Raw genomic sequence first — 16,802 nt, 5'->3', positions numbered from 1 at the left:
CTTCGGTGCAGGGGACTGGACTTGATGAATTTTTGAGGTCACTTCCAGCTCTACATTTCTAAGAGTCTATATCTGTAGTCTTAGTGTTCTTCATATGCTAGTCATTCAGCATTATATCTCAATAACTCAAACCCATCTGCCATTTGTCATCACGTGACAATGTTCCTCACGCAGTATCAATTGACTGTACTAATGTGTTTCTATCCTAAAAGAGCAGGTGAGAAATACAACTGGTTTCTCCTTGACATCTTAGGCCATAGCCTGACATCGGGACAGGCTGAGCAAACCTGACATCACACAGCCAGGTGCAGGTCAATTCTGTACGTCTAGAACTTCCTGATGTGTGTCTCCTTGTGAAATTCCTTTACAACCTAATTAGTATTGTGTATTGTCTAATACTGGATAGATAAAAAGACCATGAAATGGCCTTGTGTTTCCTGCCATTGCCACCTGGTTGTTTCTGATAGTGAAGGTGAAGGAGTCCAACAGGAAGTCGTCATGCTTTTGTCTATAGCTTTGCGGACAGAAAAGCCACTTGCTGGTGTATATTATGGAGGTGATGTTATGGACAGGTGAACCAGATGTCCGAATGGGGCCCCAGCATGCCACGTTTCTGTAAGGAAGGGATGTTTTCTGCAGAGAGCCTGGATAATAAAGTAAGGAACAGCCATTTTCAGCGAAAAAGGCAGGAGATTCTCAGCCCCAACATTCTGTTCGCCCCACGACTAGCGCAGTGTGAGGAGAACTTAAAGCTGCCTGAAGGCAGAAGTTGGGGATTCCTGTCTCTGGGCTGACGTCCCAAGGCCAACTGCTCCTGGCACCACAGCATAAATGGCACGTTGGGGGAGGGCTTGAGCATGATGTGCTATAGCAATCCTGGCTGGGGGATGGTTCCTTGGGGACTTTTATTTGTTTGCTCACGTGAAACCAGTTCTGAGGTGCGAGTTTAGGCTCCAGCAGCCCCAGAATGTCTCTCTGTGCCTGGGTGAGCTGAGCGCTGCTGTGGTGCATCTGGCCTTTACACAGGCATTAGTATTGTGACATGATGCGGTACGTATAGTCCAGCAACAATGATACTAAAGAGAAAGACTGATCCAGGTTAGGCTTCCTGGAGTGGAGTAAGTCTCTTGGAATTCACACTTTTTTGCTCTCTGGATAGTTTTACTGGGCAGATGTAACTTGCCTTCAGATAGGGCCGAAATACTGTCCGAATCCAAAGTCAAATCAAATACTGAAAGAGTTTTCAGTGAAAGGCCTGGTTTAAACTTGAGACAAATGAGGAGGTTTAGGATTTCATCCAGCCACAATAAGATTCCATCTTGTCGTTCCTCTGGAGACCGAAGACATGATGCATGGTCCCAAAAATTCAGTCACCCTGGTTCTGTTGAGCTGATTAGGTGAAATCTGACATATTTTCTCTCTGTTAAGGCCACTTGTAAAAACCTAGAAGTCATTTCACAAAATAGGTTGCAATTTTCCTGAACTGTTACAATTATTTATTTTCAGGTTTTCAGTTACTGAATAATTACATCAGAACTAACAGCGGCAAGCGGTATACCTATGAATCAATTAACCCTTGCTGTTTAGAACTAACAGCTGCAAGGTATAGCCATGAATCAGAACTAACAGCCACAAGGTATATCTATGACTCAATTTACCCAGGTTAGCAGTGCTGTCGCACATTGCTCCCCCATCCGTTTACTGCGATGCCACAACCCTTTGGGAATTCCAGGGGCTGGTGGAAAATGAACGTCTTCCCATCCACCAGGACCTTAACAATGTCCCTTACCACCACCTGAAGTCGTCAACCAACGCAATTAACCTTCAGCAAAGCAACTTCAACCCTGACGAAGCTTGGAAAGCCAAATGAAATTCTCAGGAAGTCACAAATAAACACCTCGTGAAAGACCCGATGCAGAAGGTCGTTGGCTTCGATCCTCCCATGAAGCTCATGGGCAACCCTAAATCATATCCACATAAGCCATGGCAGATGTGGATACTTGCTGCACAAATGGAAAATTAAAGACTCTTCAGTGTGTGACTGTAGTCACCCAGAACAGACCATGGAACAATGCCCGATTCACAAATATGAAAGAAGCATCACAGCAATACACTCTGCTACTCCAGATGCAATTATCTGGCTTAACCATCTGAATTTTAATTGTTGCTCTATGCTTACATCAGCCATACAAAGAAGAACCTTGCTTTTCATTAGATCAAGAGAAATGCATTTCTTGGAATAGAGCCTGATTTAGCTCCCTTTAAAATCAATGGAGAAACTTCTTTTGAGTTCTTTGGGAACTGGATTGGTCCCATAATGCCTTGAGAAAGGGAAGCTGGAAGCTAAATATTTTTAATCAGAGTACAAGTTATGTGTTTGACAAGGACTAGAATTCCTTATGACAGGCCTGATCCAAAGCCCTTTGGAGTCAACAGGAGCTTTTCCACTGACTTCAGTAGGCTTTGGACCAGGTCAAGATGATTTCATTTCTCAGCCTGACAAACACAGCTAGGCATGGGGCATCTCTGCGGGGTCAAAGGTAAATAATTCCCCTACCTCAAGCCACAGAGTGGTAGTGGAACTGCTCCATCTTCATGACTTGATGGGTTATGTGTACACTGCAATTAAAACCCCATTGCTAGCCCATGGCAGCTGACTCAGGTTGGCAGGGCTTGAGCTAAGGGGCTGTTTCATTGCAGTGCAGATGTTTGGGCTCAGGCTGGAGTCCAGGCTCTAGGACCCTGTGAGGTGGGAGGGTCCAGGAGCTCAGGTTCAGAGGATTTGTATAGTGCCAGAACGTCTGCTCTATCCGGCCACAACCTGCTCCCATCTGCACAGCAGTGCGCTCTGTGACATGCCTGGCGTGCTCACTGCGCGTGGAGCCTCCCCAGTGCCTGCCCCACTTTATGGAATGGCACCAGTCCTGCCGTCAGAGGAGGGAGACGGCATGTTGTCTCTAATAAAATAAAACACGTGCAAAAATCAGTGGGTCTAATACATCCCTGGCGTAACTCCACTTATGGCAAAGAGCTGACACCAGGGAGAGAGTTGGACGCACCTCAAATCACTCAGGCAATGAGCCAGATTCATTCCTGGTGAAAAGCAACTTACTGAAGGGGCATCTGGGCCAGAGGAATCTGGCCCAGAGACCTAAGTCAGAATTGTGTGCACAGATCCAAAGTCAGCATTTGGCCCTTCCTATGCAGCAGTGCAACCTCCGAAGGTGGAGTTCGGATTTGATCGTAAAGAATCTGAAAGCGTTTCCCAGAGGATGATCTGATGAGAGGGGAAAACCTGCCTGTTGTAGGAGACAAGAATGGACTAATCACACTGAAAACCGAACAGGTATCTGTACAAAGGTCTATAACAGGGGAGCTAAATGCACAACTCCGCTTTTTGTCCGTGCTTTCCCCAAAATATTTACTCATGTAGCGTCTTCTCCAAACACCATTAAAGTCAGCGAGACTCTTTCTGCTGAGAATCACATCCATTTAATATTTTTATATTTGAACAAGCAAACAAAATATCCACCTAAATCTTGCCAGGAGGGAATACAGCAAGATAATGATAGTATCTAATTTTTATAAAGCACTTTTCCTCAGGAGATCTCAAAGTGCTACACAAGAGTATGATTCCCATATTGCAGATGGGGAAACCGAGGCACAGATACTGGCATAAAGTCACCCAGCGGGTTAGTAGTAGAGCTGGGACTAGAACTCAGGTTTTCAGAATCCAAACCCACTGCACCACTCACTAGAAAACACCGCTTTTTACTCTTAAGAAGAGCTCAGATACTACAGTGATGGGGGGGTCAATATAAGAACCCGGCTACACAGAAATGTATCTGGAGGTGCCAGATATCACAGATTTGAGGGCTTGATCTTTCTTTTCCACCCAGATATTTATTGTTGCCATATAAGTGAAATACAGTCAATGAACCCTGTAGTTAACGGATAAAGAGTGCTACTTAGTGGACCGTAGCCTCATTCTTTAATGGTTAATAATTGTATTGGTTATCAATTAACACTAATTTAATGAGCTGGGGGTAATCGGGTGCTAGTCCCAGAATCAGACACAACAGAATTAAAACTGACAAGTCCAATATCTCGTGGGGAGTCCCGATGTGTATAGCGAAGACACTCACATGGAGGGCAAAGCAAAGCCTTAGCCACTTTTATTAACACAACCAGCAAAAACAAGAAAGCGCCAAACCACATAAATAGGAGTAGTACAGTGTTTGGTATCCTTCCTTGCATATGCTCATATATTTATATACGCAGGGGTGGCAGGTTTGTAGAAATTTTGGTGGTGCCCAAAACCCGCCCCCGCCCAAACTCCGCCCCCCACCTGCCCAAGGCTCTGGGAAGGAGTTTGGGTGGGGGAGGAGGTCTGGGGTGCAGGCCCTAGGCTGGGGCAGGGGATTGGGGTGCAGGGTGCAGGTTCTAGGAGGGAGTTTGGGGATGGGAGCAGGTGAAGAGGGAGGGGGTGCAGGGGTGATGGCTGTGGGGTATGGGAGGGGCTCAGGGCAAGAGTAGGAGTGTAGGGGGTGAGGGCTCTGCCTGGGACTGGGAATGAGGGGTTTGGGGTGTGGGAGGGGCTCAGGGTGAGAGTAGGAGTGTGGGAGGTGAGGGGTCTGTCTGGGGCTGGTGGGTTTGGGGGGTTAGAGAGGCTCAGGGCTGGGGCAGAGGGCTGGAGCACAGGGGGATGAGGGCTCTGGCTGGGGCTGGAGATGAGGGGTTTGTGGTGTTAGAGGGGCTCAGGGCTAGGACAGAGGGTTGAGGGTGTGTGGGGGTATGAAAACTCTGGCTGGGGGTGTGGGCTCTGGGGTGGGGCAGGGCTGGGGATGAGTTTGGGGTGCAGGCAGGCTGCTCCGGGACAGGGGCCAGAGAGGACTCCCTCCAGCCCTTTCCCTGCCGGCAAGCAAGCTCTGGGGGCAGAGCCTCCCTTTCCCGTCCCCCAGCACTGTCACTGCATGTGCTCCTAGGGCCCCTCTCAGGTCCACCCGTGGTGGGTGCCGGGGGGTGCTGCGTGCGCCTCCTCCCCTGCTGTTGCCCCTGACTGTAGCTTCACTGGGGGTGACGGATGGGGCTGCCCCTTGCCCAACAAGGGAGGAGTGGTGACTGCGGGGGGGGGGGGCGGCTGGTGGAGGGTCCCACCGGAAAAGGGAAGGGTCTGAGGTGGAAGGGCAGGCTCAGTCAGTCTGCCCTGGCAGTGGAGGTGGAGGGCGCTGGGAGCCTGCGGCAGCAGTTGCTGCAGGGAGGCAGCATGGAGCTGCACGGAAGAGGCAGAGGCAGGGACCCTCTGCTCGGGGGAGGCATGAGGGGGGGACAGACGGGGCAGCAAGAGGGGACGGGGGGGGACACCTGGCCCCAAATATTGGTGGAGCTGGTCTCCTGGGCTCTGAATATTGCTGGTGCTAAGGCACCGCGTGGAGATATAACTCGCCGCCTATGTTACGCATACCCTTCCTTGGCGATCTGGTGGTAAGAGGCAAAGGACTTGGCACGTCAGATGAGTCTGATGGTCCAGACCCCAGTGCCTAAAGGTTGGTGATAGACAATGACAATGAAGAGCTGAAGGGTCAATGATGAAAAACTCACTATCGCTTACAGGGTGGTCTGGCCTATTATAGAGCCTGGGGGACTGTCATGAATATTCATTCGGATGCCCCGCCTCCCATGCCCATATCTAACTTCCTCACCTTAATAATACTGGGCTGCCTTTATTCTATAGATTAACATATTAATGCCTTTTAGCTCAGTACCATATATGTCAACTATGGCTAAAGCAAGTTTGTGGTTAAACATTTGCCAACTATTTTATCCTAAAATATCTAAGCCGAGTATCAGTTCAATAGTCCTGCGGTTGCCTGGCATCATTATGTATCAACTCCCCTCTTAAACAAGCTATTTACATTTCACCAAAATCTAGGGTAACTGCCGGGCCATTTTAATTTGTGCTAAGGGTCATAGGCCTATGCTTCATTTATTTTAATCTGTTTAAGCCAATGTTTTACAGCATCCGGGCCTGTACGTTCCTTGCATTACTGCTAAGTAAAATAAAATGCTAAGCTACCTCTATGGGCTACAGCACGGAGCAGGCCCACTGGGACTGGCGACACATTGATTCTATTGCTTCCTCTCTTGCTGTTTCACTCTGTGATTTAGGACAAGTCTCTAAACCTCAATTTGCACATATAACCCCAATAGGGAAGATGATACATCCCCTGCCCCAAAGGGTTGTTGTGAGAATGAACTTATGATTGTAGAGCATTTTGAGATCTTCGGATGAAACATGCCATGAGAGTGCAAATCATCTTTCCCATCCTGTGCAATAGGCATTAGAAGAAAAGGTTATAGGATGGTCAGGCAGCCTCTTGGGGCCTGATCCAAGGCCCACCGAAGGCAATGGACAAACTGGTGTCCATCAGTCAATGTCATCAGAGAAAGCCAGAGAATTACAAGGCCAATAACAAAAACTGATTGGGGGAACATTTGAGTAATAAATGCCCTAAGAGACACATGTGAGAGCAATGTGACCTGCCTGGTTTGTTCTCATTTAGTCCCATTTGGTGGATGCTCACTGAGGGCCAACACATTTAATGCTCAAGGAGGAAAGATATTTGGGCGGCAGAAGCCGACTTGGAAGCTGTCAGGTGATTTGTTTCCATTTCTCTAAACCAATTTGCAAAGTCAGGTCAGCTTTACTGCCCTGCAATAAACCCAATCAGAGTTTATGTGAGTTCAGGATGGTGTAATCTGTATGTTTTGGATGCACTAGGAGAAGAAGAAACGTTTGCAGCCAACTTACCAGCATGTTTCTCATTTGACATATCAACAAGTTGGTTGAGGTAATGGGAGAGATAAGTGTTTAGGCTGAAAATATTTAAGAAGCTGAGAATCTGGAAATGGGAGCTAGTTTTGGAGTTCTGGACAGGACAGTAACGTAGAGGCTGAATCAAACCCCAGTGAAGTCAATGGAAAGATTCACTGACTTCAACATCCATCCACCACAGTATCAAATAAACTAAAATTTATCCAGGTAGCTAAAACACCTGGCTTTTTGTCAGTTTTTTGTCAAAATCAAGTGGAACTATAATTCATAATAATAATTACTTTTATTAATATTACTGATTGATTGAGTTGTATACATTACCTTCAGCAAGCTTCAAAGCACTTTACAGAATTACAGTCTATATTGATACCTACTATATACAGATTAAGTGATCTAGCACAGAAATCACTACACTTCGCAGTCACCTCTGTGTTAGCCATTACAGGTCTGAACCAAAGCCCAGTGAACTCAGTGGGAGTATATATTAGACTAATTTTATCTGGTTCTCTCTAAGTATTTTAACGATACTTTCCTCGGTACATAGCTTCTTTCATCCTAGGATTTTGAATAATACTTTGTGGTTCTGTTGTCCATTTAAGATCTCAAAGTGCTCTACAAATAATAAAGCAATCCTGAAACACCATCTGAGATTGGTACTATCATTGCCATTTTACAGATGGGGAAACTGAGCCATGGAGCATTTAAGGCTGAAAGGCTCAAATGTGAGCACCGAACTGATAGTCACATGGTAAAGAAATGGCCTGGTATTTGGAGGCGCTGGCCTACAGCACCTTCCATTGAAGTCAGTGTGAAATTCAGCACTAAAGCCAGTTGGGAACTTTTCAACAATAAGTATTTTCATCAGAAAATGTTGATTTGTCAAATCCCTAAGTTTTCATGGAAACATACAGGTTTTGACAAAACTTTTGTCAGGAAACAGAGTAGCAGCCGTGTTAGTCTGTATTCGCAAAAAGAAAAGGAGTACTTGTGGCACCTTAGAGACTAACAAATTTCTCTAAGGTGCCACAAGTACTCCTTTTCTTTTTGTCAGGAAAGTTGCTCAGGTCCAGGATGGAATTTCTGGTCAAAACCACAGAGTGTGCCACCCCAGAATAACCAATAGCCCTATGAGTAGGGCAATCACCTTGGCTATGGGAGACTAAAGGAGTCCCTTCCCTGCCTGATTCAGGCCAAGGATTTGAACCTGGGTCATCCATACCCTAAGGAAGTGCTGCAGCCACTAGGCTGTTGACTTTCCCTGGGTTTTCTTGTGCTCTCTCTCAAGTTTTCAAAAGACCTCCGTTTTATTCTGCATCAGAATGGAAACAAATTTCAAATCACCAGATTTTTTTCATGAAACTGAATCTTGTTTTCTGGCCAGCTGTTGTCAGCAGCTCTGAAGAGTCAGACCACTTATTTAGATGTCTATGTGAGGATGTAGGTTCCTGCATTTAGACCCCCCCATATTTGAAAATGCTGACCACAATCTCTCTGAGCTTCAATTTTTCCATGCAAAATGGAATAATCATACTTACCTGCCTCAAAGACATCTTGTAAGGATTTATTAATTAGGGCTCTATTCTGATACTCTTGAGTAGTACGTTCGTGAGGGCCCTCCCAAAGCCTATGCACTGTTTAAGCCCTTAAAAGAGGGTTTATGTGAGATTTAAATAATGTATAGAACATATGTTGAGCCCTCTGCATAGGGGTGAATTTCACCTTTACCGGGACTACTTGCAGAGCAAGGACTTAAAACAGCAAGGTACTTAAGCATGTGCTTAATTTAGGCATGTGAGTAGTCCCATTGCACTACTCTCATGTTTAATGTATCTTGCTGAATCAGGGCCTCTGAGTAACTGGTGAAATTTGCCTCTGTGCAGAGGAGTTAGCACAAGGTCTCTGCAGCATGATGTCCCACTTAAACTCTATTTACATGGCTCAAGTGGGATTTAAGTGAGGGATCATTTCAAACAAGAGTTGCTGGGGTTCCCACTGTTGTGATTGGGGGCTTGGGTTTCAGGTCTTTATTATGCACTCAGAATACTTGAATCACCACTTGAACTAAATGAACACTTACTGCACAGGTATATAATTGTTTTTCTTACTATCTATTACTTGACTGGGGTTAGGTAAGGTTAGTAGCAGAATTAAATGAATTTTCTTTGAAAGTTATGCATTGCAAAGTAAGAGGTATAAAAGTTACATTATACATTGCAAATGTCTCTAGGGCTGGTTTTACAGATCTGATTATATTTCTGTTTTAATGCTTATTTTCTTTCTCTGTGTCATTTCCACTTTTGCATCTCTTGCAAGACTCATTACAGTTTTATTATCTTTTTTTTTTAATAAAATCAATGGCTGCAAAGCAGAGAATTATGTTTTTGGAATAAACAAGTCTAAAAAACCATAAATATAAATTAAGTATGGCGGCTGTGAAAAGGACTAAACCTAAACTGAAACCAATTAACAGCTGACCTTTCATTTTTATGGACCGTGGCATGCGGCAAATCCATCTGACTTGGCACGTCTGAAAGGATCTGAGTGATAGCTGAGCTGCATTAAAAAAATAAATGAGTAAAATTAGTGTTCATGAAAGGGGACAGATTGACAGGCCAGGAAATGGAATCAGTCCTCAAGAGCCTTATCTAAAATCTATTGAAGTTAAGAAAAGTTCTTCCTTGACTTCAGTGCATTTTGGATCAGATCCTTTGTCCAGAACTACAGTGTAGTTGTGGGGCTTAGTTAATTTATGTCTATAGGTGTGCTTTGAAATCTGTGCATCGAAGGCTCTATAGAAGTGCAGAGGAATATTCAGATTTGGACGCTTTTCAAATGCTTTTCATGGAGCAAGGGGAATTCTAACACAAGAAGGCAGACAGGTGATAGTGAGCAACTGAGATGCATAAAACAAGGTGAACCGCAGAGGCAATGGGCAATTTGAGGTCAGCAATGTGTAAGAAAGAGAATGTTGTATCACTTAAGGTCCCCTCTAAGAACAGTTAATAAACCCAACAATGGAGAAATTTTGCACATAGTCATGAATCTACCAGTATTTTTTACTGCTCCTATTAGAATTAGCTTCATTGATTCCTGAGGGGTGGAGGGGAGAAAGAAGAGGGGTGCTTATAAAAGGCTTTCTTGCCTTCTACAGCATAAATTCTTTAGAGGAAGGTAACTGCCTACCGCAATTAAATACCCAGGGGAATATTTTCAAAGCATCTAAGTGACTTAGCAGCCTAAGTCCTATTTTCAAAAGTGAATTTCAGTGAGGGGCTCCTTTTGGTGCTTTTGAAAATGTTTATCCCTACGTAGTGGGGTGGCTACCCCACTCCCGCAGAACTGGGTTAAAAGCACCCCTGGAGAGGGCTGCGGCTGGAAAAAAGCTAGGCTGATTGTGGAAGCAGCCACAGCTGTGACCAGCTCAATTAGGGCCCAGCTGGCCCTGATAAGCTGGCCGGGGTCCAGGAGAGATACAGGACCAGCGGCAGGTGAGACACCAGCCTGCAGAGGGCACTCCATATGTTGGAAAAGAGCTAATTCCCTGGATGACCAGCAGGAGGCGCCGTGCCAGTTAGTCGTCGCCTTGCTACAAGGTGGTGGAGAACGTGGGCATAAGCGGTCCACCCCGATACAAGGGGCAGGGCAAGAACTGTCGGACTATTGCCAGGATCAGAGACTTGAGCGACCAAGGGTGGAGAAAAAGGATGGACTATTACTGGAGAGCCTGTGTGGGCCGGCTTGCTGAGCAGCAAGCAGGACTGCTTCAGCTCCTGTGGGAGAGGGCACATGGACCTCATCGGGGGCCAGGCACCTGGGGCTGGAGGCCAGTGCGGGGGCCTAAAGACTGTTTTGCCTGTGAGTGACCAGGGCACAGTCAAGGAATTATGATGTGATTGGAATAACAGAGACTTGGTGGGATAACTCACATGACTGGAGTACTGTCATGGATGGATATAAACTGTTTAGGAAGGACAGGCAGGGCAGAAAAGGTGGGGGAGTTGCACTGTATGTAAGGGAGCAGTATGACTGCTCAGAGCTCAAGTATGAAACTGCAGAAAAACCTGAGAGTCTCTGGATTAAGTTTAGAAGTGTGAGCAACAGGAGTGATGTCACGGTGGGAGTCTGCTATAGACCACCGGACCAGGGGGATGAGGTGGACGAGGCTTTCTTCTGGCAACTCATGGAAGTTATTAGATCGCAGGCCCTGGTTCTCATGGGAGACTTCAATCACCCTGATATCTGCTGGGAGAGCAATACAGCAGTGCACAGACAATCTAGGAAGTTTTTGGAAAGGGTAGGGGACAATTTCCTGGTGCAAGTGCTGGAGGAACCAACTAGGGGCAGAGCTCTTCTTGACCTGCTGCTCACAAACCGGGAAGAATTAGTAGGGGAAGCAAAAGTGGATGGGAACCTGGGAGGCAGTGACCATGAGATCATAGAATAACAGAGTTGGAAGGGACCTCTGGAGGCCATCTAGTCCAACTCCCTGCCCAGAGCAGGACCAATCCCAACTAAATCATCCCAGCCAAGGCTTTGTCAAGCCTGACCTTAAAAACTTCTAAGGAAGGGGATTCCACCACCTCCCTAGGTAACGCATTCCAGTGTTTCACCACCCTCCTAGTGAAAAAGTTTTTCCTAATATCCAACGTAAACCTCCCCCACTGCAACTTGAGACCATTACTCCTTGTCCTGTCATCTGCTATCACTGAGAATAGTCTAGATCCATCCTCTTTGGATCCACCTTTCAGGTAGTTAAAAGCAGCTATCAAATCCCCCCTCATTTTTTTATTCCGTAGTCTAAACAATCCCAGTTCCCTCAGCCTCTCCTCATAACTCATGTGTTCCAGTCCCCTAATCATTTTTGTTGCCCTTCGCTAGACTCTCTCCAGATGGTCGAGTTCAGGATCCTGACACAGGGAAGAAAGGAGAGCAGCAGAATATGGACCCTGGACTTCAGAAAAGCAGACTTTGACTCCCTCCGGGAACTGATGGGCAGGATCCCCTGGGAGAATAACATGAGGGGGAAAGGAGTCCAGGAGAGCTGGCTGTATTTTAAAGAATCCTTATTGAGGTTACAGGGACAAACCATCCCGATGTGTAGAAAGAATAGTAAATATGGCAGGCGACCAGCTTGGCTTAACAGTGAAATCCTTGTTGATCTTGAACACAAAAAAGAAGCTTACAAGAAGTGGAAGATTGGACAAATGACCAGGGAAGAGAATAAAAATATTGCTCAGGGATGCAGGAGTGAAATCAGGAAGGCCAAATCACACCTGGAGTTGCAGCTAGCAAGGGATGTTAAGAGTAACAAGAAGGGTTTCTTCAAGTATGTTAGCAACAAGAAGAAAGTCAAGGAAAGTGTGGGCCCCTTATTGAATGAGGAAGGCAACCTAGTGACAGAGGATGTGGAAAAAGCTAATGTACTCAATGCTTTTTTTGCCTCTGTCTTCACGAACAAGGTCAGCTCCCAGACTACTGCACTGCGCAGCACAGCATGGGGAGGAGGTGACCAGCCCTCTGTGGAGAAAGAAGTGGTTTGGGACTATTTAGAAAAGCTGGAGGAGCACAAGTCCATGGGGCCAGATCCACTGCATCTGAGAGTGCTAAAGGAGTTGGTGGATGTGATTGCAGAGCCATTGGCTATTATCTTTGAAAACTCATGGCGATCCGGGGAAGTCCCGGATGACTGGAAAAAGGCTAATGTAGTGCCCATCTTTAAAAAAGGAAAGAAGGAGGATCCTGGGAACTATAGGCCAGTCAGCCTCACCTCAGTCCCTGGAAAAATCATGGCGCAGGTCCTCAAGGAATCAGTTCTGAAGCACTTAGAGGAGAGGAAAGTGATCAGGAACAGTCAGCATGGATTCACCAAGGGCAAGTCATGCCTGACTAATCTAATTGCCTTCTATGAGGAGAAAACTGGCTCTGTGGATGAGGGGAAAGCAGTGGACGTGTTGTTCCTTGACTTTAGCAAAGATTTTGACACGGTCTCCCACAGTATTCTTGCCAGCAAGTTAAAGAAGTATGGGCTGGATGAATGGACTATAAGGTGGATAGAAAGTTGGCTAGATTGTCGGGCTCAGTGGGTAGTGATCAATGACTCCATGTCTCGTTGGCAGCCGGTATGAAGTGGAGTGCCTCCAGGATCGGTCCTCGGGCCGGTTTTGCTCAATATCTTCATAAATGATCTGGAGGATGGTGTGGATTGTACCCTCAGCAAGGTTGCAGATGACACAAAACTGGGAGGAGAGGTAGATACGCTGGAGGGTAGGGATAGGATACAGAGGGACCTACACAAATTAGAGGATTGGGCTAAAAGAAATCTGATGAGGTTCAACAAGGACAAGTGCAGAGTCCTGCATTTAGGATGGAAGAATCCCATGCACCGCTACAGACTAGGGACCGAATGGCTCGGCAGCAGTTCTGCAGAAAAGGACCTAGGGGTTACAGTGGACGAGAAGCTGGATATGAGTCAACAGTTTGCCCTTGTTGCCAAGAAGGCCAATGGCATTTTGGGATGTATACGTAGGGGCATTGCCAGCAGATCGAGGGATGTGATCGTTCCCCTCTATTTGACATTGGTGAGGCCTCATCTGGAGTACTGTGTCCAGTTTTGGGCCCCACACTACAAGAAGGATGTGGAAAAATTGGAAAGAGTCCAGCGGAGGGCAACAAAAATAATTCGGGGACTGGAACACATGACTTATGAGGAGAGGCTGAGGGACCTGGGATTGTTTAGTCTGCAGAAGAGAAGAATGAGGGGGGATTTGATAGCTGCTTTCAACTGCCTGAAAGGGGGTTCCAAAGAGGATGGATCTAGACTGTTCTCAGTGGTAGCTGGTGACAGAACAAGGAGTAATGGTCTCAAGTTGCAATGGGGGAGGTTTAGGTTGGAAAAACTTTTTCACTAGGAGGGTGGTGAAGCACTGGAATGGGTTACCTAGGGAGGTCGTGGAATCTCCTTCCTTAGATATTTTTAAGGTCAGGCTTGACAAAGCCCAGGCTGGGATGATTTAGTTGGGGATTGGTCCTGCTTTGAGCAGGGGGTTGGACTAGATGACCTCCTGAGGTCCCTTCCAACCCTGATATTCTATGATTCTATGACACTACAGACAGGAGTGCCCCTACTTGGATGGAGCAAGGAGGCCCCACCCAGAAAACACAACCCCTGGGAGGTCAACAGGGGGGCCTGTGGGGAGCCAGGGCACAGGGAGAGGGAATGCCCCTATGGAACTCACACGGCCCAGGCTAGCCCTGAGGTGGCCAAAGGAAGGCACTGGATGTGCTTCCTGTGCCACAAGGCCGGGGGGGGGGGGGCAGATAAGACGGCTTTGCCCCCAGAGAAGGAGTGGGAGGCCGGAGGATCGGGCTCAGTCTGAGACTGCCCCGAAGGAGGGGGTGGTAAGGACCAAGGCCCCGGAAGTGAGAGGGTCTGGGGCAGAGGGGCCCCAGGTCAAGAAGGGAATCCATGCGGGTGTGAGACAGGCCACAGTGGAGACCCGAACAGCCAGGGAAACCCACATGGGAGCTGAGCAGGCTACAGTGGGCACCCAAACCCTTCAGGAAGGGAGCCAGCTGCTCCAGATGCTGGAGCACCTACGGCAGGGGAGAGACATCCCGCGGGCCCAGCTAAGAGGGAAGCTGGGGAGATAAGACCACATTGGGGGAGCTCGAAGGGGGAGGGTGTGTAGTGGGGTGGCTGCCCCACTCCCACAGAACAGGAGTTAAAAGCATCCCTGGAGAGGGCTGCGGCTGGAAAGAAGCTAGGTTGATTGGGGACGCAGCCACAGCTGTGACCAGCTCAATTAGGGCTCAGCTGGCCCTGATAAGAGGGCTGTGAGCCCGAAGCTGTGGGAGTCTCTCTCTAGCTGTAGAGAAAGAAGGACCTGGCTGCCTAGGAACTGAGCAGGGTACCTAGAGTGGAGCAGGGCTGGGGGAAGGCCGGACGAGCTGGGGAGCTCCAGCCTGGACAATCCCCAGGTTCCAGGCCTTGCTAAAGGCCAGGAAAGGTACTGGGGCTACAGAGGTGTAGCCTGGGAATAGGCAGAGGCAGCTGGTCCAACCCCCCCTTACCAGTGATTACAGACTGCAGTTTGCCCCAGGGAAAGGGGCCTGGATGATGACTGGCAGTAGCCACTGAGACAAGGTGGGTTTAGAACGTTGGGGGTTCCCCAGGGTGGGGAGACCCAGAGTGTGGGGTTACTGCTTGGGCAGAACCCCAGGGTAAAGGGCACCAGGGTCCAGGAGGGACATGGGACCAGTGGCAGGCGAGACACCGGCCTGCAGAGGGCGCTCTATATGCTGGAAAAGAGCTAATTCCCTGGATGACCAGCAGGAGGCGCGGTGAATTGTCGCCTTGCTACACCCTAGTTAATGAAGTAAGTTTGTACATGGAAAGACAGGGATTTCTTTTTGACCCCAGTAGGTATCTCCTGCAAGGAAAGTATTCCCGCACAGAAACATTAGCAAGTCTTATCCGTTTATACCACCAAGTATGAGCTTTGTTTACACTCATCACCAATAGGTCCCAATCCTGCAAGCCCTGAAACACATCCTTTCACTTTAAGCATGTGCGTCATTTTGTTAACTTAATTGGGATGACTAATATGTGTAAAGTTAACGTGCTTATGTATTTGCAGGATCAGGGCTTTAACTTGCATTGGTAAAGTACAGATGCTATTAATGGTCGTAACAGAATCCAGTGCTTTTCAGCCACAGATGGTCTTTATTCTCTGTAAAGAAATATTTTCTTATGTAGGTTCTATTTTTACTGCCCTTTAATTTCTTTGTATCCATTTGTTCTTTTATTATGGGAAATGGGCACTGAGAAAGAACTGACAATAGGTGTTTTAGCCATTTGTAACCACTGTTTTTCTTATTCTTAATTTGATATTTAGTGCCCAGATGCTCCAATCAAGGATCAGGGCCCTGGGATGCTAAGGTCTCTACAAATAAGAAATACCCAGCTCCAGCAGGCATACATTTAATAAGCTTATGAAAGGACACAAGAAGTCAATGAAATGGAGAAAAAGAAGCTGAGAGGGAATTGAGAAGACTGCAGTAAAGGAGCATGTTTTGACAGTCAGCAGGAACCTCAGCTTGCCTTTTGACTAGCCATTGTCACATGGCAATCGACTATGGGCATCACAGCAGAGGCGTGACTCGAATACCTCCTCAAGTCTTAGGTAACTTCTACTTCCTAGTCCTCCTTCCTCTTCCTTCTGGATCCAATTGCTTTCTAGGCTCAATGGGTAAATTTATCCTGGGTGACAAAATGCTACGGTCCCAAGTGGACGCAAGCCAGGGATACATTTAGCCCAATGTTATAATAGTCACAAAAATGTAAAACTAAACAATGGTTAGGCCACTGGTGTGCTGTGACGACTGTCTAGCATGCTGATGAGTAATGTCTCATTGTTTCCTTGTACTCCATTGTTTGGATCCATCTGCTGTCTTTTCTCTCGTAAGATCTTTGGGGCCGGGGTTGTCTTATTTGTTCTGTGTTTGTACAGCGCTTAACACAATGAGGTCCTGGTGCATGACAAGGACTCCTAGGCATGACGGTAATACAAATCCTCCTCCTCGCCACTGAACATATAAAGTAATTCTTACTCCTGCCAATAGCGCTTTCAGAACAATACAGAAATTCTAATTCATTCTAGATGAATCATCGTTGTTGTTGTTACTTTTTTGTCACTTGGGATTTGCTGTGGGACTGGGGAACTCTACTCGATCTGACTACTGCTTTTATTTTAAAAAAAAGAAAAAATCTAAACAGGATTTTTCTGAAACCACTAGCAATGCGCACCTGCATCCCTGCCACCCTGTTGCAGCATCCTAATACAGACAAAGCAGAGGGCCATTCAGAATAGATTGTCATGGAATTTTTTGTGGAAACACTTACACCCCCAAATATCCAGGGGAGCTTTGCCTAAGTAAAAGTTGAGAGAATTTGTGCTCTGGACCACGG

At 46.9% G+C, this 16,802-nt stretch overlaps 1 protein-coding gene across 8 annotated transcripts in view; it reads left to right on the top strand.

The window, feature by feature from the left end:
- Positions 1 to 16,802, top strand: part of LOC125636878 (uncharacterized) — a 234,487-nt gene that overhangs the window by 70,239 nt on the left and 147,446 nt on the right. For all 8 annotated transcript variants that reach the window (XR_012668360.1, XR_007356749.2, XR_012668361.1 and 5 more), the window contains one exon: positions 15,730 to 16,017. The gene's annotated coding sequence lies outside the window, so the exon portion shown is untranslated. The remainder of the gene's footprint in view (positions 1 to 15,729; positions 16,018 to 16,802) is intronic.

The sequence above is a fragment of the Caretta caretta genome, chromosome 5 (assembly GCF_965140235.1).
Source record: "Caretta caretta isolate rCarCar2 chromosome 5, rCarCar1.hap1, whole genome shotgun sequence".
In the NCBI taxonomy this organism is placed as follows: Eukaryota; Metazoa; Chordata; order Testudines; family Cheloniidae; genus Caretta; species Caretta caretta.
Note: the sequence above shows the minus strand (reverse complement) of the source record. Positions and strands in the feature narration are given on the sequence as shown.